This window comes from Rhineura floridana, chromosome 5 (assembly GCF_030035675.1).
Source record: "Rhineura floridana isolate rRhiFlo1 chromosome 5, rRhiFlo1.hap2, whole genome shotgun sequence".
Taxonomy (NCBI): Eukaryota; Metazoa; Chordata; class Lepidosauria; order Squamata; family Rhineuridae; genus Rhineura; species Rhineura floridana.
In genome coordinates this window covers 182083745-182109797 of record NC_084484.1, presented here as the reverse complement: position 1 = coordinate 182109797, position 26053 = coordinate 182083745, and the positions used below count along the sequence as shown (strand labels likewise).

At 47.7% G+C, this 26053-nt stretch overlaps 1 protein-coding gene and 1 long non-coding RNA gene across 4 annotated transcripts in view; one reads left to right on the top strand and one right to left on the bottom strand.

Moving 5' to 3' along the window:
• Window positions 1-2396, bottom strand: part of SERPINH1 (serpin family H member 1) — a 20149-nt gene extending 17753 nt beyond the window's left edge. For all 3 annotated transcript variants that reach the window (XM_061629061.1, XM_061629059.1, XM_061629060.1), the window contains exon 1: window positions 2142-2396. The gene's annotated coding sequence lies outside the window, so the exon portion shown is untranslated. The remainder of the gene's footprint in view (window positions 1-2141) is intronic.
• On the top strand, window positions 1232-26053 carry LOC133385636 (uncharacterized). The gene is made up of 3 exons (XR_009762927.1): window positions 1232-1940; window positions 12420-12512; window positions 25417-26053. It is a non-coding gene; the product is annotated as an uncharacterized LOC133385636 (long non-coding RNA).

The following is a 26053-nucleotide window of genomic DNA, read 5'->3' as shown; positions in this document are numbered from 1 at the left end:
ATGCCTGGCTGCCTTCCCTCTCCTCACACCCCCAGTACAGTTGAACAAGTTGAAACTGGCCTTGCAAAGACTGGACTGGAATATGCTAGCTCACTTCTTGAACATGCTTTGGGCAATAACTAGTGGCAATGCCACACTTGTGGTAGCATTTGCAAGACCTGCTTAACTTACTAAAAGATTAATGCTAACGCTTCATCTTGTTCTTTGTTTACAAGAAGGACAATAGCTTAGTGTTAACAGTATCTGCTTTGCATGCCAAAGGCCTCAGGTTCAATCCCCAGCAACTCCAAGCAGGGCTTGAGAATATCCCCTGCCTGAAACCCTGGAGAGCTGCTGCCAATCAGTGTACACATTACTGAGCTAGATGGACCAATAATCTGACTATGGCAGCTTCCTACATTCTCTCTCTCTCTCACACACACACACCCCTACTTATTTTATATTTCAGATACACTATGCCGTATTTGCGCTGAAATAAATCTGGCCGCTGTGATTCTGGGAAGCCCACGCTATATTTATTCATCCCAGCACTGGCTAAACTGCAATGAATCTCGATGCAACTGACAAAATACTTGTTCACATTGACCAAGAAACAAATTCCAATTCTGTTCATGGGACGCCCGACTTCGTTCCAAGTTAGCACTGCAGAGCTTTGCAGTCTTAAGCCATGTTGGTCCCATGCAAGGCACCAGCGATGGGAACCGTTTCCATTGTTGGTATTGTTTGTTTAACGCAAAAATGCATTAAGTGGAGGAGTTCAGAGAGGTCCTGGTTCCAGGATGCACCTGGCAGACTGCTGTGACAAGGAAGGTGCATGTTTGCCCTGGGTCTCTGCCAGCAGGCCTCTTCCTCCCTCTTTGAAGATGGTTAAATCTCTCCGATTTGGGGCTCTGAGGTACCTACAAGTGTCCAAATGTGCCCTGAGTCTTACCACACAAACACACCTCCGATTCTTTCCCCCTTTTTGCATTATCCCCAACAAAATTTAAAAAGTGTGTGCCTGCTCCCCCCAAAAAAACTTGGGCCCTTCCAGGATTCAAAACCCAGCTTTACCAACATTTAACCTGAACATCTCCTCCAATCTAAGGCATTTAATGCAAAGCTCTTCTGTAGTCTCCCCGTAATCTCCCCGTCCGATGGGGGTCAGGCATGTATAACCAGGAATCGCTCCCTCCCTCCCGGCTACTTTTTTTTTTGCGCGGGGAGGGTGGCGCATTCCCTCCAGCAACCTTTCAATGCCGTCGGAAGCAGCCCGGAGGCCGCTTAATCCCGTTGGCAACGCCGCTTGCAAAGCCCAGGAATAGACTTGACCTCGCGCAAAAGGGAGGCGGCTCCCCGCCAAGAAAAGGGCGACCTCAAGGTCTTCTCTGCTCCGCCTGATCTCCAGGAGATCCCGGGGGCCCTTCTCGGCCTCCGCTCTCCCAAAGCCCCGTTCCTAAAGAGCAAGCAGGCGGGCGCGAAAGAGCGCACGACCAGGTACTCCCTAGAGCACTCCCCGTGAGAAGCCTAAAGCCTTTCACTCTAGACGAGGAACCCAGGGGGCGGGGGTCCGGGAACCGCCTTTAGGCGAACCCGGCGACTCACAGACCTACCCAAAAGGTGCCACCTCTTGGAGGAATTGTCTTACGGCGGGCGGCACACCACCCCCACATCAAAGGGGAAGGGGAGCCGTGGATCCCCCCCCGAAAATGGCTAGTGAAGTCGAATCTACCAAGAAACCGAGGTCTTATCATCCACACCCCGCGCTCTCCGGTCTCCTTGTTCGCGAATCGCAGGCGTCGAAGAGGGGCGCCACCGACTCGCTCGCGGGCCAGGTCCCCTTCCGACGAGCGCGAGTCGTCCGTTCCCCCGGGAATGGGGTGCCCCGCCGTCGGGAGAAAGAGAGAGACACGGGAGACGCTTCCCCAACAGGCCCTTTCCCCCCAAAAAGGGGGTGCAAGGTACGAGCTTCTTCAGACCTCTCTCCCCTTCCTTCGGAGTAAGTCCCCCCGAATTTAAGGCGACTTCCTCCCGAGTCAACTTGCCCTCGGGCCCCACGCGCGCCGCCTGATCCCGGGCAAGCAGCCCCTCCGAGTTCCCGGGACCCGCTCCCAGCATCTCTCCCCCGGCGCAAGGTCTCCTCCAGACGGGCTCTCGCTCACCTCGGAGATCTCCCGCTGGGGACGGGGAGGACGCGTCTGGCCAAACGACCGCGCCGGGCGGGTCTGCAGGAACCGGATTATCTTCGCGGACCTGACTCGAACAGCGCCCCACCGTCCGACTGGCTCTTTCTGCGACGGCCGGGCCCGGAGGAGGGGACTATATAAGCGAGCCGGAGAAACTTCTGGAAAGTTTTGGGGAGGGGGGAAGTTCTCCAGCTGCGTCTTGGAGGCGAAGGCGCACCGGAGCAGCCCGCCAAGCCACCCCTGCCGGGTCCTACTGCCCGGCGGCTTGCGGGAAATCTCCTCTCGGCAGCCTCAAAGGGCGGGGCGGGCCAGGCATCAATTTCTCCCCCCCCCTTCAACCGGAACGCTCCAAAGATTCCTTCTTCCCTCGGATGAGGCTAGTGGGCCTCAAAGCAGCCCCCTTAAGTAAGGGAAGGGCAGCTGAAAACATTCCCAAAGTGACATCCTCGACGACGCCATTCCCGGTCCCAACTTTGGGGACGCAAGAGGGGAGGAAACAATCGGATGGGTTTTATTTGTATGCTGTTTTAAAATGTCTTTGTACTTCTAATTGCTTTTTAAAAAGTGGCTTTTATAAATGCAGTTGTTTAAACAGTTTTTGTATATGTAACTGTTTGCTGTCTTGTGCTGGAAATCGCTTTAGGAGCAAATGGGAAGGCATTCGTGGGTTTTATCTATTCATTAATTAAGGGCACGACCCCAAGAAGGGCTCTTTTGGATCGGACCAAAGGCCCACCTAGTCCAGCATCGTGTTCTCACAGTGGCCAACCAGATGGCCATTATGGGAAGCCAGCAAGCAGGACCTGAGCACAAAAAGGCTTCTCACCCTCCTTGTAATGCCCGGCAACTGGCATTCAAAGGCCTATTGCCGCCATCACTGTAGATAATACTAAAAATGAAATGGAAATGGATTGCCTTCAGGTCGATCCCGACTTATGGAGAGCCTACGAATAGGGATTTCATGGTAAGCGGTATACAGAGGGGGTTTACCATTGCCTCCCTCTGAGGCTAGCCCTCCGCAGCTGGCCAGGGACCGCTCAGCTTGCCACAGCTGCACAAGCCAGCCCCTCCCTTGTCCGCAGCTGCCAGCTGGGGGGCAACTGGGCTCCTTGGGACTGTGCAGTTTGCCCACGGCTGCACAGGTGGCAGGGCACGTAACCCCTGAGCCACTCCCTGTGGTTGTGATCTTTAGCTGGCCCTTGACGCCCAGGAGACACGAGCGGAGATTTGGACTCCCAGACTCTGGACTCCCAGCCAGGCTCTCCTCCCCACTGTGCTATATCAGCTGTCAGATAATACTAATAATAATTTTATTATTATTTATTAGATTAAACCCCACCCTTCTTCCCAGTAGAGCAGAGGGCGGCAAACAAAAGCACCAAAAATGCTTCAAAACATCATAAGAACAGACTTGAAAATATATTACAACAAAACACCCTTAAAAACATATTAAAACAAAACATTTTAAAAAAAAAAAAGCTTTAAAACATATTAAAAAGCAATTCCAACATAGAGGCAGACTCTACTTAAAAGGCTTGTCGAAAGAGGAAGGCCTTCAGTAGGGACTGAAAAGATAGCAGAGATGGCGCCTGTCTAATACTTAAGGGAGGGAATTCCAAAGGGTAGGTGCCGCCACACTAAAAGTCTGCTTCCTATGTTGACCTCCTGGGCTCCTGCTGAGAGGAAGGGCGGGATATAAATATAATAATTAGAATTAGAATAATATGGCATCTGCAGGAGGCCCTCACCAGCAGAGCGCAGTGATCGACTGGGTATATAAGGGATAAGATGATCTTTCAGGTATCCGGGTTCCAAGCTGTATAGGACTTTGTACACCAAAACCAGCATCTTTAATCTAGCCTGGTAACTAATAGGCAGCCAGGTAGCTAATAGATAATGCATAGCTGTTGTGACTAGTTGCCATTGATAGCTGTATCCTCCATGAATTTGATCCTCTTTTAAACACATTGCATCACCATGCGTCTTGTGGCCGGGAGTTCTGTAATTTCACTCTGTACTGTGTGAAGCACTTCCTTTTGGTTGGGAAGGCCCCTAGCTCAGTGGTAGAGCATTTGCATTGCATGCAGAAGGTCCCAGATGCGATCCTCAGCATCGCCAGGCAGGGCTGGGACTCTTCCCTGCCTGAAACCTTCAAGAGTCACTGCCAGTCAGCAGGGCTGATGCCAAAGGGTGGCCAGGTGGGGCCCTGGCCGAGGGCCCCTGTGGCCCAGAGGGGCCCCTGAAGGGACCCTCCTTAGGGTGTGGGGGTAGCGCTCCCCTTCCGCGATCCTCGGCAGGGTTGACTCCTGACCCTGCTGCAGATCGCAGAGACGGACCTCCCAGCCCCCCTTACAGACCATGCAGGCCCGTGGCACCTGCCCACTGCACCTACCTCTCCTTCCTTTTGATGAATACCCTGTGCGCGGCATGTGCAGCTGCCATCAACCAAGATGGCAGCAGAGGCTTCTCTAAGGGGCTGATGCCCCTACTGCCATCTTGATTGATGGCAGGCAAATGTGCGCATGCAGCGTAGTGCACATATGTACCATCAATGAAGATGGTGGTGGGGGTATCAGCCCCTTAGAGAAGACTTCGCCACCATCTTGGTTGATGGCAGCAATGCACAGGGCATTCATAGAAAGAGAAGAGGTAGGTGGAGGGGTCCTGCACGGTCTGGGGGGGGGGCTGGGACCCAAGCCCCAGTCACGCCTGGCGCTGGCCCTGCCAGTCAGGGTAGGCAATAGTGGGCTGGATGGACCAATGGGTCTGGCTCCGTAGAAGGCACCTTCCTACATCCCTAACTGCAATCCGGGGACTGCACAATCCAGCACCGAAAGACATACTGGATTATTTCAAATTGGGACTGGGAAGAGCTTGCCCATCATTAATTGGTTGACACCAGGGCTGCATAACTTACCTGAATTGGGTTGCAACGAGTGGCAGCTGGTGGCCCCGATATCAGTGGGGTAATGAATCCCCTTGGGGTTTCAGTCCAAACTTTCAAGGAGATGTCCAAGGCGATTGCACTGCCCCACTGACATAGAATCATAGAATAGTAGAGTTGGAAGGGGCCTATAAGGCCATCAAGTCCAACCCCCTGCTCAGTGTAGGAATTCTCGACAGATGGCTGTCCAGCTGCCTCTTGAAGGCCTCCAGTGTCGGAGAGCCTACTACTTCTCCATTGTCATATGGCTCTAACAGTTAGGAAGTTTTTCCTGATGTTCATTTGAAATCTGGCTTCCTGCAACTTGATCCCATTATTCCGTGTCCTGCACTGTGGGACGATCGAGAGGAGATCCCAGCCCTCCTCTATGTGACAACCTTTCATGTACTTGAAGAGTGCTATCATATCTCCCTTTGGTCTTCTCCAGGCTAAACATGGAGCCATCAGCCACCACTGGTTGCAATCCTAAATATGCCTACTTGGAAGCAAGAGCCACTAAACACAGTAGGACTTAATATGCCCAGGACTGTGCTGTAAGAGGCAGACGCCTTCATATGGTCCCATATTGATGAATGGTTAAAAACTGAGCATGGGAACAAAAGCTTTTACTTACACCAACATTTAAAAAAAATCATTTTAAATTGTGCTTGATACCTCTCCTTCATCCCTAGGTATTTTCTCACCCAGATATATGTATGTGTGTGTGTGTCAGTGTGTCAAAGGCAATATCTCTGATACCCAGGAGAGAATGCAATCCTGTTAAAAGCATAGCCCCAGGGGCTGTTTAGTATGCTGGGGTTGCATCGCCTAGCTTTCCATCGGTGTTTTCAATTAGGTGGGCAATTTCATAAAGCCACCACTCAAACTGACTAGGCTGCCGTCCCTTCATTTCACATCTGCTCCCATCTAAATTTAATAACGGCAAATCCCAAACATCATAGTGTTCGTGTGTTTCTCAAACTTGGCAGGGAGAGGGAAGAAGAAGAAAAACCCAAGCACGTTCCACTTCCCCAGCATGAACGTCACCCCCACGCTCTCTTTCAGGTCCTTTATGAGAACTAGAAGCTTGAAAGGAAGGGAGGTTTGGCTGTGTTTTCACAATATCTTTATTGCTGGTTTATTCCTGGAACTAGCGCTGCAAGTGTAGTATGGTATTCCTATCTTCCCAGAGCCTCTGGCCAAAGTCTTGAGGGGGGTGATGGTAGTGGATGATCCTAGCTCAGGTGCCTGCCTCATAAAACCTCTGCTCCAGAAGTAATCCCAAGTGAGGGGGACGCTGCTGTTGTACTCAGGTCCTGCTTGCAGACTTCCCATTGCACCATCTGGCTGGCCACTGTGAGAACAGGATGCTGGACTAGATGGGCCACTGGCCTGATCCAGGAGCCACACTCTTCTGGTGTGGCTGCCTTGATGAAGAGCAGCTCCTCCCTAGAAATACTCTCCCCACCTGCCCAGATCCAGATCCAGGAAGGTGACCATGTCCTGGCCATGCATGCCCCTTACCTGCACAGTAGCTGGAGTGGTTGTGCTAACTGGAATTGGGTGTGGCATGAAACAAAAGGGATGGTGATGATTGCATTTACTGTATATCCTGCCTTTTCTCCAAGGAGCTCCAGGTGGCCTGCAAACACAGTTCTCCCCCTCCTTGTTTAATCCCCACAACAACCCTGTGATGAAGGTTAAGCTGAGAGACAGTGACTGGCCCAAGGTCACCCAGGGAACTTCATGGCCAAATGGGGATTTGAACCCTGGTCTCTCCGGTCCCACTCTAACCACTATACCACACTGGCTGTTCTGGTTCACACCAGTTAAGGCTAGGGTTGCCAGGTCCATCGCCTGAGACTGATCCTGTATCTTTAGGAGAAGAGAAAGTCAGCCAAGTGCAAGTGTTCTTGCAACACTGTAATGGGAAAAACCACAAGGTGGAATTCTCCCTTCCCCCCCACAACTTTTAAAGATCCTCTTGGAGGCCGGGCCTGGCAACCAAGAGGTCTTCTGTATCTTTAAAAGTTGTGCAGGGGGAAGGGAGAATTCCACCTTGTGGTTTTTCCCATTACAGAGTTGCAAGAACACCTGCACTTGGCCGACTTTCCCTTCTCCTAAAGATACAGGATCAGTCTCAGGCCAACAACCTGGCAACCCTAGTTAATGCCCTTCTCTCAGTGCCCCTTTCCTGATCTTCAAAGACCCTCCTGGTGGTGCTACTTACTAGACAAAAATAATATGGGAATCTTTGGTTACGGACCTCCTGCCTTATGTTTAATTTGGCGCCTAGGCGATCATATTTCTAGATTACTTCTTCCCATTAAGACAGTGAGCAAGGCCTGAGAACAGTTCCGGAGCCACACTTCTCATTGCTCAATCACAGTTGGAATTAAGGCTACAAATCCTCACTCTCACTGAGAAATAATTCCTATGGATGTCAGTAGGATGTACATTTGAGCCTCACCCCTCCCTGTCCACTCTTGCTTCTCACTGTGGGTGCCCTTTTTTTACTTCTTACCCCAGTTAGAATGTTGAAAGTAGGGGTAACCAACCTTTTGCGGCACAATAGAAAACCTAATAAATTGTCATGGGTACCACAAAACATACCCATTTCACAGAAGAAAACGGTCTAATAAAAGCAGGAACACCCCCCCCCCAAAAAAGAGGCAGTCTCCCAAACAAACAAACCCAAAAACAAAAAATCAATTAAAAAACAAATACATTGGAAAGGATCTGGGGAATGCTCGGTAAGGGGGTTAGCTGAGGGTGCCATGGTGCCCATGGATGCCATGTTGGAGACCGCAAAAATGTACTGTTTGTAAGGCTTGATGGAAGTCCAGGACAATTGCCCCATTCCCCACGTGCCCAGCTAACACATGCAAAATCCAGCTGTAAGATGTGTTGTGTTCTTTGCAGGGGTCCTCAACAGGGGTGTTATACCCAAATCAAGTGCTTTAAATAGCAACTAATTCTAAACAGCCACACATTTTATTGGCAAACACAGTTTCCCGCACCCGTGTTTGCAGAGAGTATGTGAATGTGGGGAGCCAGTCTTTGCACAATGGAAATTTCTGGGCAGGGGGAGAGTTAAGCATCATCTCCAATCCTCTGTCTCTCCTCAGCCAATGACCCCCTTTGCCCCCACACTAGTGCATGAGGGAAATACAAGGCACATAGCCACATTTTGCCTGGAAGTGCTAGGCGGCCATTGTTGTCGTGCAACCTTTTTGTACCCAAGGTGTGGTGATGGTGATGATTATCACATTTATATCTTTATTTATACCTTTCTCCCAAGGACCTCAAGGTGTCCTCCTCCCAATTTTATACTCCCAACAACCCTGTGAGGTAGGTGAGGCTGAGACCCTGCGACTGGCCCAAGGTCACCCAGTGAGCTTCATGGTCAAGTGGGGATTTGAACCCTGTTCTCCAAGGTCGCAGTCCGACACTCTAGCCACTACACCACACTGGTTGTTGGGACAGGAGACTGTCGAGAGAGTGAGAGTATGCTTGTGTGGATGAATGTGTGCAGATGTGGTTGGACTGAAGTGCAAGCTTGTTAGCAGGTGTGGAATTTATATGGAAATTTATGAGTGCATTGAATCCTATTTTATGGATTTTGATGTTTTAAGAACATAAGAAGAGCCTGCTGGATCAGGCCAGTGGCCCATCTAGTCCAGCATCCTGTTCTCACAGTGGCCAACTAGGTGCCCAGGGGAAGCCCGCAAGCAGGACCCGAGTGCAAGAACACTCTCCCCTCCTGAGGCTTCCGGCAACTGGTTTTCAGAAGCATGCTGCCTCTGACTAGGGTGGCACAGCACAGCCATCATGGCTAGTAGCCATTGATAGCCCTGTCCTCCATGAATTGGTCTAATCTTCTTTTAAAGCCATCCAAGCTGGTGGCCATTACTGCATCTTGTGGGAGCAAATTTCATAGTTTAACTATGCGCTGAGTAAAGAAGTACTTCCTTTTGTCTGTCCTGAATCTTCCAACATTCAGCTTCTTTGAATGTCCTCGAGTTCTAGTATTATGAGAGAGGGAGAAGAACTTTTCTCTATCCACTTTCTCAATGCCATACATAATTTTATACACTTCTATCATGTCTCCTCTGACCCACCTTTTCTCTAAACTAAAAAGCCCCAAATGCTGCAACCTTTCCTCGTAAGGGAGTCGCTCCATCCCCTTGATCATTCTGGTTGCCCTCTTCTGAACCTTTTCCAACTCTATAATATCCTTTTTGAGATGAGGCGACCAGAACTGTACACAGTATTCCAAATGCGGCCGCACCATAGATTTATACAACGGCATTATGGTATCGGTTGTTTTATTTTCAATACCTTTCCTAATTATCCCTAGCATGGAATTTGCCTTTTTCACAGCTGCCGCACACTGGGTCGACATTTTCATTGTGCTGTCCACTACAACCCCGAGGTCTCTCTCCTGGTCAGTCACTGCCAGTTCAGACCCCATGAGCGTATATGTGAAATTAAGATTTTTTGCTCCAATATGCATAATTTTACACTTGTTTATATTGAATTGCATTTGCCATTTTTCCGCCCATTCACTCAGTTTAGAGAGGTCTTTTTGGAGCTCTTCACAATCCCTTTTTGTTTTAACAACCCTGAACAATTTAGTGTCGTCAGCAAACTTGGCCACTTCACTGCTCACTCCTAATTCTAGGTCATTAATGAACAAGTTGAAAAGTACAGATCCCAATACCGATCCTTGAGGGACTCCACTTTCTACAGCCCTCCATTGGGAGAACTGTCCGTTGATTCCTACTCTCTGCTTTCTGCTTCTTAACCAATTTCTTATCCACAAGAGGACCTCTCCTCTTATTCCATGACTGCTAAGCTTCCTCAGAAGCCTTTGGTGAGGTACCTTGTCAAACGCTTTTTGAAAGTCTAAGTACACTATGTCCACTGGATCACCTCTATCTATATGCTTGTTGACACTCTCAAAGAATTCTAATAGGTTACTGAGACAGGACTTTCCCTTGCAGAAGCCATGCTGGCTCTGCTTCAGCAAGGCTTGTTCTTCTATGTGCTTAGTTAATCTAGCTTTAATTATACTTTCTACCAGTTTTCCAGGGACAGAAGTTAAGCTAACTGGCCTGTAATTTCCGGGATCCCCTCTGGATCCCTTTTTGAAAATTGGCATTACATTTGCCACTTTCCAGTCCTCAGGCACAGAGGACCTGAGGGACAAGTTACATATTTTAGTTAGCAGATCAGCAATTTCACCTTTGAGTTCTTTGAGAACTCTCGGGTGGATGCCATCCGGGCCCGGTGATTTGTCAATTTTTATATTGTCCATTAAGCCTGGAACTTCCTCTCTCATTACTACTATTTGTCTCAGTTCCTCAGAATCCCTTCCTGCAAATGTTAGTTCAGGTTCAGGGATCTGCCCTATATCTTCCACTATGAAGACAGATGCAAAAAAATTCATTTAGCTTTTCTGCAATCTCCTTATCGTTCTTTAATACACCTTTGACTCCCTTATCATCCAAGGGTCCAATCGCCTCCCTAGATGGTCTCCTGCTTTGAATGGATTTATAGAATTTTTTGTTGTTGGTTTTTATATTCTTAGCAATGTGCTCCTCAAATTCTTTTTTAGCATCCCTTATTGTCTTCTTGCATTTCTTTTGCCAGAGTTTGCGTTCTTTTTTATTTTCTTCATTCAGACAAGACTTCCATTTTCTGAAGGAAGACTTTTTGCCTCTAAGAGCTTCCTTGACTTTGCTCGTTAACCATGCTGGCATCTTCTTGGCCCTGGCAGTACCTTTTCTGATCTGCGGTATGCACTCCAGTTGCGCTTCTAATATAGTGTTTTTAAACAATTTCCAAGCATTTTCGAGTGATGTGACCCTCTGGACTTTGTTTTTCAGCTTTCTTTTTACCAATCCCCTCATTTTTGTGAAGTTTCCTCTTTTGAAGTCAAAAGTGACCGTGTTGGATTTTCTTGGCAATTGGCCATTTACATGTATGTTTAATTTAATAGCACTATGGTCACTGCTCCCAATCGGTTCAACAACACATCTTGCACCAGGTCCCGGTCCCCACTGAGGATTAAGTCCAGGGTTGCCGTCCCTCTGGTCGGTTCCATGACCAACTGGTCTAGGGAATAGTCATTTAGAATATCTAGAAACTTTGCTTCTTTGTCATGACTGGAACACATATGCGGCCAGTCTATGTCTGGGTAGTTGAAATCACCCATTACTACCACATTTCCTAGTTTGGATGCTTCCTCAATTTCATATCTCATCTCAAGGTCTCCCTGAGCATTTTGATCAGGGGGACGATAGATCATTCCCAGTATTAAATCACTCCTGGGGCATGGTATCACCACCCACAATGATTTTGTGGAGGAGTCCGCCTCTTTTGGGGTTTCGAGCTTACTGGATTCAATGCCTTCTTTCACCTATAGAGTGACTCCGCCACCAATATGTCCTGCCCTGTCCTTCCGATATAGTTTATATCCAGGGATAACCGTACCCCACTGGTTTTCTCCATTCCACCAGGTCTCCGTTATGCTCACTATATCAATGCTCTCCTCTAAGACCAAGCACTCCAATTCTCCCATCTTGGTTCGGAGGCTCCTAGCATTAGCGTACAGGCACTTGTAAGCAGTGTCTCTCTTCAAGTGTCTTTGGCACTTGTGGTTTGGCCTGTGGTAATTTTGCTCTTCTGAATTTATATCCTGTGCCCCTGCTCTCACAATGCCTACTTCTAGGCCTACCCCTTTTAAAATTTCATCATTTCTTTGGTCTTTATCCCAGGGGGGAGGTTTACTCCGAACCGGACTTTCCTCAGCTCCTGTCGGGTTTCCCCCCTCAGTCAGTTTAAAAGCTGCTCTGCCACCTTTTTAATTTTAAGTGCCAGCAGTCTGGTTCCATTCTGGTTCAAGTGGAGCCCGTCCCTTTTGTACAGGCCCGGCTTGTCCCAAAATGTTCCCCAGTGCCTAACAAATCCAAACCCTTCCACCCGACACCATCGTCTCATCCACACATTGAGACTGCAAAGCTGGGCCTGTCTGGCTGGTCCTGCGCGTGGAACCGGTAGCATTTCAGAGAAAGTTTTATTGTGATCGCTTCTAGATGACCTGCTTTGATTTGATTTGGATTCCTGGATTGAGGAGAGGGTTCTTATAGGCCCCTTCCAACTCCACTATCCTATGGTTATTGAGTATTCATCCTGATTTGTTTGCAGGGAGATTAGACAAGGTCAGCCGTTTAATGAGCATGTGTTCAGATTTGTCTGAGGAGAGATTAGACAATGTTGCATCAAGCAAGCATTATCCCATACTTTCTGTTGCATTCCCCCATCAGGTTCCTTCTTGCAAGAAGTCTGATCTTTTGGGGAAGCCGAGTTGCTGTGCAAGACCTCCCAGTCAACTATAATTTTGCAGCCTGAATTTGCTGGTACGTGATTGAATCCCACCTGAAAATTATGACAGTCTCGAAGCACCCTGTGTTATATACTGTATTATTTAATGTTTGATTTCTTTTGTGAACTTGCTTGGCATTCTTTCTTCTTTCTGATGAAAAGTGGCATAGGAATACTTGAAATAAATGAACTCAATAAAACAAATCTGCCCTCAGATAAACTGGGAGCACAATCCCCATATATCTCCCTCATCTAGTCTCTAATCAGCCTTTGCTAATGGTTATTACTGCAGATAACAGAGATGTTAATGCATGCTTGTTCCCTTCCAAGAACCATCTTTTGTGCCCAGCTGTGAGTGAAATAGCTTGTTTCATCTGTTCCCCATAATAACCGTTTATTACATCCGGGGTGCCTCTGCAGCAAACTGGTGCAAAAATACAAGCATACGGAAGGACCACGATGGAAGGCAACTCTGGAGGTGGACAGGATTGCGCAGTGGTGCAGAGAAAAAGCAAACTGTTCCTGGTTCCAAAGAAAATCTCTTTATGCAATCCGTGCACAAAACGCCAAAGAAGCCAGGATTTGTAGGGCTTTTCCTTTTCAGCAGGCAGAATCTCATGAAAAAAGGTCTCGTCTGGCACGTGACTTTTATAGTCCCAGCCTGGCTTCTTCCTGACAAGAGAGTTTCCTACAGTAATGGAGTTTTCAACATGGCGGAGCATTTGATGATGTGACATCCACCCACACGCAGTCGGAAGTGGTCCAGTCCCAGGAGGGCTGCACTATGTGCGTTTGACGTACATCATGGAAGGCGTAGAAGGCTGACCAGCCCGGAAGATAGACAAGAACTTTATCTTTCTAGAAACAACAGCAACAGGAAACTCCTGACTCCGCCCAGATGCAAGAAAGTCAGTGTCATTTAGGGTGCTCGCAGGCTGCTGCTATTTTCGTTTGGGATTCAATCAGGTACCAGCAAATTCAGGCAGCGCAATTAAGTGTTGATTGGGAGGTCTTGCTCAACCTACTCCAGAAATTCTAGCTGATGCAAAATGCTGTATTTAGACTATGGAAGGGGACATACTGCCACCAGCACATCTGCGCAGGACCTGTGAGTCTCCAACCCGCTCCCAATGCTAGAGGGAAGAGCTGTACCTCAGGGGCAGGGCACACGCTTTGCAAAATGAATCAATCCCAGCCTCAAGCCCTGGCCTCTCTGGGAAGCGCTGGGAAAAGCTCCGGCCTGAAACCCTGGGAAGCTTCTGCCGATCGCTGCAGACAATACTGTGCTAGATGGACCCACACCCTGAAATTGCTTTATTCATTATTATTTATTACATTTATATCCCACCTTCCCTTCAAGGAGCTCGAAGTGGTGTACATGGCTCTGTTCTCTCCATTTTATCCTCACAACAACCCTGTGAGGTAGGTTAGGCTGAGAGATTGGTGGCCCAAGGTCACCCAGCCAGCTTCATGGGATTAAGGTTGCTTCCTGTGGCTTCCTCAGGAATGTAAAAAAACCCAAACCCTCTCTCTTTTTAAAAGTAAATATGCTGTTCACAATAAATCTGATGTTACATATGCATAAAACAAATTGTTGTTGTTATGTGCCTTCAAGTCGATTAGGACTTATGGCGACCCTATGAATCAGCGACCTCCAACAGCATCTGTCATGAACCACCCTGTTCAGATCTTCTAAGTTCAGGTCTGTGGCTTCGATTATGGAATCAATCCATCCCTTGTTTGGCCTTCCTCTTTTTCTACTCCCTTCTGTTTTTCCCAGCATTATTGTCTTTTCTAGTGAATCCTGTCTTCTCATGATGTGTCCAAAGTATGATAACCTCAGTTTCATCATTTTAGCTTCTTGTGATAGTTCTGGTTTAATTTGTTCTAACACCCAGTTATTTGTCTTTTTTGCAGTCCATGGTATGCGCAAAGCTCTTCTCCAACACCACATTTCAAATGAGTTGATTTTTCTCTTATCTGTTTTTTTCACTGTCCAACTTTCACATCCATACATAGAGATTGGGAACACCATGGTCTGAATGATCCTGACTTTAGTGTTCAGTGATACATCTTTGCATTTGAGGACCTTTTCTAGTTCTCTCACAGCTGCCCTCCCCAGTCCTAGCCTTCTTCTGATTTCTTGACTATTGTCTCCATTTTGGTTAATGACTGTGTCAACATATTGATAATCCTTGACAAGTTCAATGTCCTCATCAACTTTAAAGTTACATAAATCTTCTGTTGTCATTACTTTAGTCTTTTTGACTGTAGCTAGAGGCAAACTCAAGCTTTTAAATCTGGTATTCCTGGGGATCTCTCAAAAAAGGGTGAGACAATTCAACAGGTTAAACTTCATTCATGTAAGTAAACGTGCTCTCTGAATGGAGGAGTGACAGGGACGGTCGCTGCCTATCCCTTCCCCTGTCCTGGCCCTCACATCCTCCCCCCCAAATGCCCTACCTAGAAATGTGGCTGCCCCACAAGGAAGGCTGGCTACAGGCCTGAGAGTGACTACCTTCTCTAACTTAACATATTTTAAAGTCTTTTGTTCTTAAGATGTTTTCAGGTGTTTTTAGTATTTTGTTTGCCGCCCTGGGCTCCTTCTGGAAGGAAGGGCCACATATAAATTTAATAAACAATGAATAGCTCTTACCACATTAATTAACTTAACCATGCAAACAATATCCTGTATCATAACCATCTATTCATTCTTCCAAAGTTGGTGTTCTTATTTTCTTCCAGTCATGACAAATAATTATTCTGGCAGAAGTAAGTCAATACTGAACTAACCCTCTGTCTGCCACTAACACTGTATCTTTAACATAGCTAAACAAATGTCATTAAAGGCTCCATCAGTAATCTATATCAGGAATGTCAATTTTTTTCCTAACAAAACTCCTGCCTTCTCCCCCTTTCCTTCTGCTATGCTAGAGGAGGTTTTCTTCAGTCTCTACTGAGGGCATGCAGGAGCGCATTTTTTTCTTCTTCCTTTTGGAAGTTATTTTTATCCCCCTCTCTGTGCAACAGACTTGAGTTGCCTCTTTTTCTTTGCTCTGCAAACTTCTGGTGCAACGGCCTGAAATCTGAGGAATCCAAGAGGGAGTGGTTTTGCAGCTCTGCGTTTTCCAGTCCCCCCGCCCACTGCCACGCTGGACACTCTGCAGCGAGCCAAGGGATGGGGGCACTGGAGGGGGGGAGTCAGTGCAAGGAAAAGCCTCTCTTGCTGATGACAGGGTTTGGATCCCTCAAGACCGTGGTCTTCATCCCACGGCACACCCCCTGCGAGAGCAATAAGCAACGTTCAGCTGCCCACATCACCGCACAACTCCATCTCGCAAAAAAAAGAGACACCCTTGATCATTTGCTGCGCTATTTTATTTTATTTTTTGCTCTCCATTGCTGCCCCATTGCAAAATGATTTTACTATTCCTGGATCAGCAGCAAAACCCTCAGGAATTCCAGGACATGCTAGTGGTGGTGATGGGGGAGATGGGGTGACAGTTATGGGGCAGGGAGAGGCAACTTCACCTTGCAGTGAGAAAGGCATCTGCAGTAGTTTCAAAAAAATAAGGGGAGCAACCTGCTTTTTGAAAAACTCCAGGCTTCACTGCGGACGGGCCATCATTCAAGTGGTAGAACCCATGCCCTGCATGCAGAGGGCCAGGAGGGAGGGCTCTGTGGCCCTCCAGATGTCGTTCGGGTCAGAACAGAGACAATGGTTGATTTTCCAACCAGGGCCGGCACCATGACTGGGCCCTTGGGCACCAGCCTGCCCTGGGTCTGCGGGACTGTACCCCAACACCTCCCCATACAGGCGGCATGGGGCTAATAAGCCTGACCGTGTGCCCCACCTACCCCTTGTGTCGTGCGAATGATGTGTGCACATAGAGCACATGTCTGCCATCAATCAAGAAGGCGTCGGGGGTGTCAGCCCCTTAGGGAAGAACCCGCTGCCATCTTGGGTGATGGCAGGAATCCATGCACACTGCGCAAGGCATTCATATCGACAGGAGAGGTAGGTAGACCGTGCGTGAAGGTTTATTGGAGCTCTTGCTGTCCGTATTGGAGGGCTACCTGGGAGGTCCCTCTCCACAATCTGTTGCAGGGTCAGATTGCAGGACCCGATGCTGCCGCAGATCATGGAACGGGAGCACTACCCTCCTACACTAAGGAGGGGTCCTTCAGGAGCCCTTCTGGGCTGCAGGGGCCCTCGGCCAGGGCCCAATGTGGCCGCCCTCTGGCACCAGCTCTGTTTCCAACTATAGATGTTAAGTAACTCCACATTACCTGCTTGTTTTATCGCCTCTCACTGCTGTTCTAAAGGGCCAACATGCCCATTTTGCAAGCATTCTAGCTCTAATGGAATTGTCACTATCTATATGTTTTGATTTGCATTTCCCTCTGACCCCGCTGCTTACAAAACGATCCCTTTGCACCCATGCAAGTACACGCTGCACTTCAGCGCATCTGATAAAATGCAGTCTAGTCTAGGAAAGCTGATACCGTCACACAGCTGTTACCCAAGATTCCTTGTTGTTTTGACTGGGTAGAGCCTTTCCAACCGGCTAACACCAGCTTGATCCTCACTGTTTTAACAGTGGAGGAGGCAATTCATTTAACCACACTGTCCCCTGTTGCCCTCGTGTCCCAAAGAAATTCCTCTAATGCTCGCAGTTGAAACAACAAAGCTGAATCGCTCCGGACTCCACTTTGGATAATGCTGACTTTCCCCCAGTCCATTTCAAACAGTGGCGCTTTCAGAGCTTGGAAAAGTTACTTTTTTGAACTACAACTCCCATCAGCCCCAGCCAGCATGGCCACTGGATTGGGCTGATGGGAGTTGTAGTTCAAAAAAGTAACTTTTCCAAGCTCTGGCGCTTCTGCATCCTGATAGGGCAAAACTTCATTTCACTCCAAGGGGCATCAGGAGCAGCTGCTAGAATCTGAGTGCAGCTCCCCGTGTGGTGAACAGCTGAACTGCGGGTGATGAAGTCTCCTAAATGAAGAATCTTCTGGCCCTGGATTGACTCCACCCACCAGGTTTACCATTGGATGGTTCTTGGCCAGAAACAGTATAAAAGGCCTTCCTCGGGCAGCTGAGTCTTGCTTAAGAAGTATGGATGGCAGGAGCTGTGTGTCTTTGCTTGGGCTTTGGCCCTTACAATTGGCCTATTATTGTTGTTGTTGTTGTTGTGAATACCCCGCCTTTCGGCCCAAGGCCCCCAAGGCTTCTTACAGAAGACACAAATATCAAAATACAATATAAGAATACATCAATAAAACAATAAATCAATACAATCTTCAAAACACAATTTACAAGAGTTAAAAAACAATAACCATCACATCACTAAACCTAGCATCACTAAACAACAGAAATCAAATGGTATTCAGAACATCAGTCTCCCCCTCTGATGCCTGGAACGCCCTCCCTGAGCAGCACGTTATTTGCTTCCTTCAAATCCCTCCTCAAAACACACCTTTCCCATAGGGTTGCCAGGTCGGAACCAGCCAAAAACCTGAGAAAATGGGAGCGGGCCCTAGTGATGTCATGGGGCGGGCCCTAGTGACGTCACGGGGCGGGCCCTAGTGACGTCATGGGGTGGGCCCTAGTGACGCCATGGGGCGGGCCCTAGTGACGTCATGGGGCGGGCCCTAGTGACGTCATGAAGCATGATACATTGTATCAACCACGCGTGCGTGCAGCATACCATTCAAAAAAAAATTTCTGATTGGAAATTAAAATAGAAATCTTACCTAAAAGAGGTCCAGCTGAAGTGACAAGGTCATTCCTTCTCACCATCTTAGGGAGTATGGATGGAAAATGGAAATGGAATGCCTTCAAGTCGATCCCAACTTTTGGTGACCCTATGAATAGGGTTTTCATGGTAAGAGGTATTCAGAGGTGGTTTACCATTGCCTTCCTCTGACTTTGGACACATATACTTTGGACACATAATGAGAAGACATGATTCATTAGAAAAGACAATAATACTGGGAAAAACAGAAGGGAGTAGAAAAAGAGGAAGACCAAACAAGAGATGGATTGATTCCATAAAGGAAGCCACAGACCTGAACTTGCAAGATCTGAACAGGGTGGTTTATGACAGATGCTATTGGGGTCGCTGATTCATAGGGTCACCATAAGTTGAAATTGACTTGAAGGCACATTAACAACAACAACGGAATTACAGATACAAAAAAGGAAAGTGGAAGGTGTTTTATTTTATTTTTTACAGCCTGGAGAAGTGGTAAGAGGTAAAGTCAGGAATGAATGCATTTTTTTAATGAACAAGATAGCATGTTGAACTATCTTGTAAAAATGAACTAAGAGTGCTTGCAGCAGCTATGCTAATGCAGAATGAGCCAGTTGTTATCTGCATGGTGCTATGAAGTCAGTTGTATGTTAACTGTATGCTCATGCAACAGATGGTATAGCACAGTGGGGAGGAGAGCCTGGCTGGGAGTCCAGAGTCTATGAGTTCAAATCCCCACTCATGTCTCCTGGATGTCAAGGGCCAGCTAAAGATCACCCCCACAGTGAGTGGCTCAGGGATTATGTGCCCTGCCACCTGTGGGCAAGGTGCATAGTCGCAAGGAGCCATTTCCCCCAGCTGGCAGTTGCGGACAAGGAAGGGACTGGCTTGTGCAGCTGTGGCAAGCTGAGCAGGCCCTAGCCAGGTGGGGAGTACTAGCCTTAGATGGTAAACCCCCTCTGAATACCGCTTACCATGAAATCCCTATTCATAGGGTAGCCATAAGTCGGAATCGACTTGAAGGCAGTCCATTTCCATTTCCATGCATATAATTAAACAGATGCAGTCAAGTTTTTGGACTTTATTGTGATTGCTGGCCAAGCAGGATAAGGCTCATGGGAGTTTTAGTACAATATCTGGAGGATGCTACTTTGGCTGCCTTTGGGATAATAGATGGCAGCCTTAAGTCTGAAATGGTGTTTGGAATTCTGTAGAGACCAGCCAGGGACGGCAACCCTGGACTTAATCCTCAGTGGGGACCGGGACCTGGTGCAAGATGTAAGTGTTGTTGAACCGATTGGGAGCAGTGACCACAGTGCTATTAAATTAAATATACATGTAACTGGCCAATTGCCAAGAAAATCCAACACGGTCACATTTGACTTCAAAAGAGGAAACTTCACAAAAATGAGGGGATTGGTAAAAAGAAAGCTGAAAAACAAAGTCCAGAGGGTCACATCACTCGAAAATGCTTGGAAGTTGTTTAAAAACACTATATTAGAAGCTCAACTGGAGTGCATACCGCAGATCAGAAAAGGTACCGCCAGGGCCAAGAAGATGCCAGCATGGTTAACGAGCAAAGTCAAGGAAGCTCTTAGAGGCAAAAAGTCTTCCTTCAAAAAATGGAAGTCTTGTCCAAATGAAGAAAATAAAAAAGAACACAAACTCTGGCAAAAGAAATGCAAGAAGACAATGAGGGATGCTAAAAAAGAATTTGAGGAGCACATTGCTAAGAACATAAAAACCAACAACAAAAAATTCTATAAATACATTCAAAGCAGGAGACCATCTAGGGAGACAATTGGACCCTTGGATGATAAGGGAGTCAAAGGTGTCCTAAAGAACGATAAGGAGATTGCAGAGAAGCTAAATGAATTCTTTGCATCTGTCTTCACAGTGGAAGATATAGGGCAGATCCCTGAACCTGAACTAACATTTGCAGGAAGGGATTCTGAGGAACTGAGACAAATAGTGGTAACGAGAGAGGAAGTTCTAAGCTTAATGGACAATATAAAAACTGACAAATCACCGGGCCCGGATGGCATCCACCCGAGAGTTCTCAAAGAACTCAAATGTGAAATTGCTGATCTGCTAACTAAAATATGTAACTTGTCCCTTGGGTCCTCCTCCGTGCCTGAGGACTGGAAAGTGGCAAATGTAACGCCAATCTTCAAAAAGGGATCCAGAGGGGATCCCGGAAATTACAGGCCAGTTAGCTTAACTTCTGTCCCTGGAAAACTGGTAGAAAGTATGATTAAAGCTAGATTAACTAAGCACATAGAAGAACAAGCCTTGCTGAAGCAGAGCCAGCATGTCTTCTGCATGGGAAAGTCCTGTCTCAGTAACCTATTAGAATTCTTTGAGAGTGTCAACAAGCATATAGATAGAGGTGATCCAGTGGACATAGTGTACTTAGACTTTCAAAAAGCATTTGACAAGGTACCTCACCAAAGGCTTCTGAGGAAGCTTAGCAGTCATGGAATAAGAGGAGAGGTCCTCTTGTGGATAAGAAATTGGTTAAGAAGCAGAAAGCAGAGAGTAGGAATAAACGGACAGTTCTCCCAATGGAGGGCTGTAGAAAGTGGAGTCCCTCAAGGATCGGTATTGGGACCTGTACTTTTCAACTTGTTCATTAATGACCTAGAATTAGGAGTGAGCAGTGAAGTGGCCAAGTTTGCTGATGACACTAAATTGTTCAGGGTTGTTAAAACAAAAAGGGATTGCGAAGAGCTCCAAAAAGACCTCTCTAAACTGAGTGAATGGGCGGAAAAATGGCAAATGCAATTCAATATAAACAAGTGTAAAATTATGCATATTGGAGCAAAAAATCTTAATTTCACATATACGCTCATGGGGTCTGAACTGGCAGTGACTGACCAGGAGAGAGACCTCGGGGTTGTAGTGGACAGCACGATGAAAATGTCGACCCAGTGTGCGGCAGCTGTGAAAAAGGCAAATTCCATGCTAGCGATAATTAGGAAAGGTATTGAAAATAAAACAGCCGATATCATCATGCCGTTGTATAAATCTATGGTGCGGCCGCATTTGGAATACTGTGTACAGTTCTGGTCGCCTCATCTCAAAAAGGATATTCTAGAGTTGGAAAAGGTTCAGAAGAGGGCAACCAGAATGATCAAGGGGATGGAGCGACTCCCTTACGAGGAAAGGGTGCAGCATTTGGGGCTTTTTAGTTTAGAGAAAAGGCGGGTCAGAGGAGACATGATAGAAGTGTATAAAATTATGCATGGCATTGAGAAAGTGGATAGAGAAAAGTTCTTCTCCCTCTCTCATAATATTAGAACTCGTGGACATTCAAAGAAGCTGAATGTTGGAAGATTCAGGACAGACAAAAGGAAGTACCTCTTCACTCAGCGCAGAGTTAAACTATGGAATTTGCTCCCACAAGATGCAGTAATGGCCACCAGCTTGGACGGCTTTAAAAGAAGATTAGACAAATTCATGGAGGACAGGGCTATCAATGGCTACTAGCCATGATGGCTGTGCTGTGCCACCCTAGTCAGAGGCAGCATGCTTCTGAAAACCAGTTGCCGGAAGCCTCAGGAGGGGAGAGTGTTCTTGCACTCGGGTCCTGCTTGCGGGCTTCCCCCAGGCACCTGGTTGGCCACTGTGAACAGGATGCTGGACTAGATGGGCCACTGGCCTGATCCAGCAGGCTCTTCTTATGTTCTTATGTTCTTATGTTCAGTACACATTATGTCATAAGGCCAATTCTTAACCATTTGGCTGTGGCAGTTACCTGAAATTGCTCTTTCGTGGGCTCTCACAAACACCACCAAGCTTTTCTTTTAAAACAGACCAGTTTGTTTAAGTACATACAAAGAATAAAAAAGGAAGTCAACTGACAAGAACAAGACACTTTTTTTCTAAGCAAAATTGATCAAAGAAAAAAAGTATGCTTGTATGTGTGCCTGTGCGTTTGTGTGTAACACACACACACACACACACACACACACACACACACACACACACACACACACACACACACACACACACACACTTACATGTAGCATAGAATCACAGAGCTAGAAGGGGCCTTTTAGTCCTTCTAGTCTAAGCCCCTGCTGGAAGTCCAAAACCCAGAACAAGATCAGGTCTGTTCGCTTAAATTGCCACATTAGAGACTTAATGAGACAACACGAGTCAGTTTAATGGGAACTTTCCCACAACAGGGTGACCATATGCTTAGATCTGATAGACCTGAAGCAGCTGACAATTTAGGGCAGACTTCCCCAGCTTGGTGCCCTCCAGATGTTAGCTGGTGGCAGCTGTATGCCCAAAGATATCTGGAAGGCACCAGGTTGGGGAAGGCTGCTTTGGGGAGATGGGAAATGTGCAGAAAAATGGAAAAACGGCAAACATTCCTGTTTGTTGTCATTTCAATCTCACTCCCACATCCTGTCAAGAAAAGACAATTACATGATGATTCTGTCCATTTCCAGCAGTGCAATTATCCAGAGGAAATAGTAAGAAACTGAGGATTAGGGCCAAACTCTCTCTTTCTCCAGCCTCTCTCTCTTTCTCTCTCTCCAGCATCTCTCTCTTTCTCCAGCATCTCTCTCTTTCTCTCTCTCTCTCTCCAGCATCTCTCTCTTTCTCTCTCTCTCTCAGCATCTCTCTCTTTCTCCAGCATCTCTCTTTCTCCAGCATCGCTCTCTTTCTCCAGCATCGCTCTCTTTCTCTCTCTCTCTCTCTCTCCAGCATCTCTCTCTTTCTCTCTCTCTCAGCATCTCTCTCTTTCTCCAGCATCGCTCTCTTTCTCTCTCTCTCTCTCTCTCCAGCATCTCTCTCTTTCTCTCTCTCTCAGCATCTCTCTCTTTCTCCAGCATCGCTCTCTCTCTCTCTCTCTCTCTCTCTCTCTCTCTCTCTCTCTCCAGCATCTCTCTCTTTCTCTCTCTCTCATCTCTCTCTTTCTCCAGCATCGCTCTCTTTGTCTCTCTCTCTCTCTCTCTCTCTCTCTCCAGCATCTCTCTCTCTCTCTCTCTCCAGCATCTCTCTCTTTCTCTCTCTCTCAGCATCTCTCTCTTTCTCCAGCATCGCTCTCTCTCTCTCTCTCTCTCTCTCTCTCCAGCATCTCTCTCTTTCTCTCTCTCTCGGCATCTCTCTCTTTCTCCAGCATTGCTCTCTTTGTCTCTCTCTCTCTCTCTCTCTCCAGCATCTCTCTCTTTCTCTCTCTCTCAGCATCTCTCTCTTTCTCCAGCATCTCTCTCTTTCTCCAGCATCGCTCTCTTTCTCTCTCTCTCTCTCTCCAGCATCTCTCTCTTTCTCTCTCTCTCTCAGCATCTCTCTCTTTCTCTTAGCATCTCTCTCTTTCTCCAGCATCGCTCTCTCTCTCTCTCTCTCTCTCTCTCTCCAGCATCTCTCTCTTTCTCTCTCTCTCTCAGCATCTCTCTTTCTCCAGCATGGCTCTCTTTCTCTCTCTCTCTCTCTCTCTCTCCAGCATCTCTCTCTTTCTCTCTCTCTCTCAGCATCTCTCTCTTTCTCCAGCATCTCTCTCTTTCTCCAGCATCGCTCTCTCTCTCTCTCCAGCATCTCTCTCTTTCTCTCTCTTTCTCCAGCATCTCTCTTTCTCCAGCATCGCTCTCTTTCTCTCTCTCTCTCTCCAGCATCTCTCTCTTTCTCTCTCTCTCAGCATCTCTCTCTTTCTCCAGCATCGCTCTCTCTCTCTCTCTCTCTCTCTCTCTCTCCAGCATCTCTCTCTTTCTCTCTCTCTCTCAGCATCTCTCTCTTTCTCCAGCATCGCTCTCTCTCTCTCTCTCTCTCTCTCTTTCTCTCTCTCTCTCAGCATCTCTCTCTTTCTCCAGCATCGCTCTCTTTCTCTCTCTCTCTCTCTCTCTCCAGCATCTCTCTCTTTCTCTCTCTCTCAGCATCTCTCTCTTTCTCCAGCATCTCTCTCTTTCTCCAGCATCGCTCTCTCTCTCTCTCTCTCTCTCCAGCATCTCTCTCTTTCTCTCTCTTTCTCCAGCATCTCTTTCTTTCTCCAGCATCGCTCTCTTTCTCTCTCTCTCTCTCTCCAGCATCTCTCTCTTTCTCTCTCTCTCAGCATCTCTCTCTTTCTCCAGCATCGCTCTCTCTCTCTCTCTCTCTCTCTCTCCAGCATCTCTCTCTTTCTCTCTCTCTCTCAGCATCTCTCTCTTTCTCCAGCATCGCTCTCTTTCTCTCTCTCTCTCTCTCTCTCTCTCTCTCCAGCATCTCTCTCTTTCTCTCTCTCTCAGCATCTCTCTCTTTCTCCAGCATCGCTCTCTCTCTCTCTCTCTCTCTCCAGCATCTCTCTCTCTCTCTCTCTCTCTCTCTCTCTCTCTCCAGCATCTCTCTCTTTCTCTCTCTCTCTCAGCATCTCTCTCTTTCTCCAGCATCGCTCTTTCTCTCTCTCTCTCTCTCCAGCATCTCTCTCTTTCTCTCTCTCTCTCAGCATCTCTCTTTCTCCAGCATCGCTCTCTTTCTCTCTCTCTCTCTCTCTCTCTCCAGCATCTCTCTCTTTCTCCAGCATCTCTCTCTTTCTCTCTCTCCAGCATCTCTCTCTTTCTCCAGCATCTCTCTCTTTCTCTTTCTCTCTCTCTCTCCAGCATCTCTCTCTTTCTCCAGCCTCTCTCTCTTTCTCTCTCTTTCTCCAGCATCTCTCTCTTTCTCCAGCCTCTCTCTCTTTCTCTCTCTCTCTCCAGCCTGCTACCCACAGCAGCAGTGGACGCCGGACGGGGCCAGCTCCTTCTTAGCCCCGAGGACGCCCGGCTGCTTCACCCCTCGTGCTGTGGGCGCCGCTGGGCGGCAGCACTCCCGCCCAGCGGCGCCCACAGCAGGAGGGAGAATGACAGCGCCCGCCTCGCGCGCCCAGTGCCAGCCCCTCGTTGCCGCTCCCGCCTGCCCCTGTCCAAGACAGGCTGCATCTCTGGCCTCGGCCGCAGGGCATCTCTGGCTGGGAAGACAGAGCCCGCCCCGGTGGCACCAGCTCTCCCTGCCTCAATGACAAAGGGCGGGAAGGTGGCCAATGAAAAGCCAGAGATCATCCAGTTTAAGCAAAGTATTGCCGGAGGCCGGAGACGGTCCCTTTTTCCCTGAAACTCCGGCCGAAAACCGGAGACCTGGCAACCCTACTTTCCCATAAACCCCTTGCTTTTGGCCCAGTTGAGAATGGGAGATAACAGTATACCTTTTTTTTTTTTTAAAGGAACTTGAAATAGAGATGGTTAAGAACCCAAGAAGAGCCTGGCTGCCAAATCAGGCCAAAGGAGGCCCATCTAGTCCAGCATCCTGTTCGCACGATGGCAATGAGCCTGTGAGCAGGGCCCAAGGGCAACAGCAACTCTTCCCCCCGTACGATTCCCAGCAACTGTTCTTCAGAAGCAGGCTGCCTCTGACAGTGGAGGCCGAACGGAGCCACCGGGGTTAGTGGCCTGTGATAGCCTTGTCCTCCTCTGTGAATTTGGCTCACCCCCTTTAAGAGCCATCCAAGTTGGTGGCCAAAACGACACCTTCTGGGAGTGAATGCTATGGTTGCTCCCAGTGTGAATAGTCACCCCACTTTTGTCACTAGTAAACAGGTTTGGCAAGGTTGGTGTGGTGTGGGTTTCTTTGGAGCATTTCAAAAACCTGCCCAACCTCTCTCCATGAGTGTGAGCGTGGGTGTGTACTAGGGACGGAAAGATCCGTCTCTTTCGGTTCTTTCCGTTTCTCATTCTTCCAGTGTTAAATTAAGTTCTCTACATTTCTACAGCGATCTGTGGATTTTTTAAATAAAAATCCTCATGAAAATTCTCCACCATTTTAGTGCAAATTTCTCCAAATAAACACATTTGCGTAGGCAG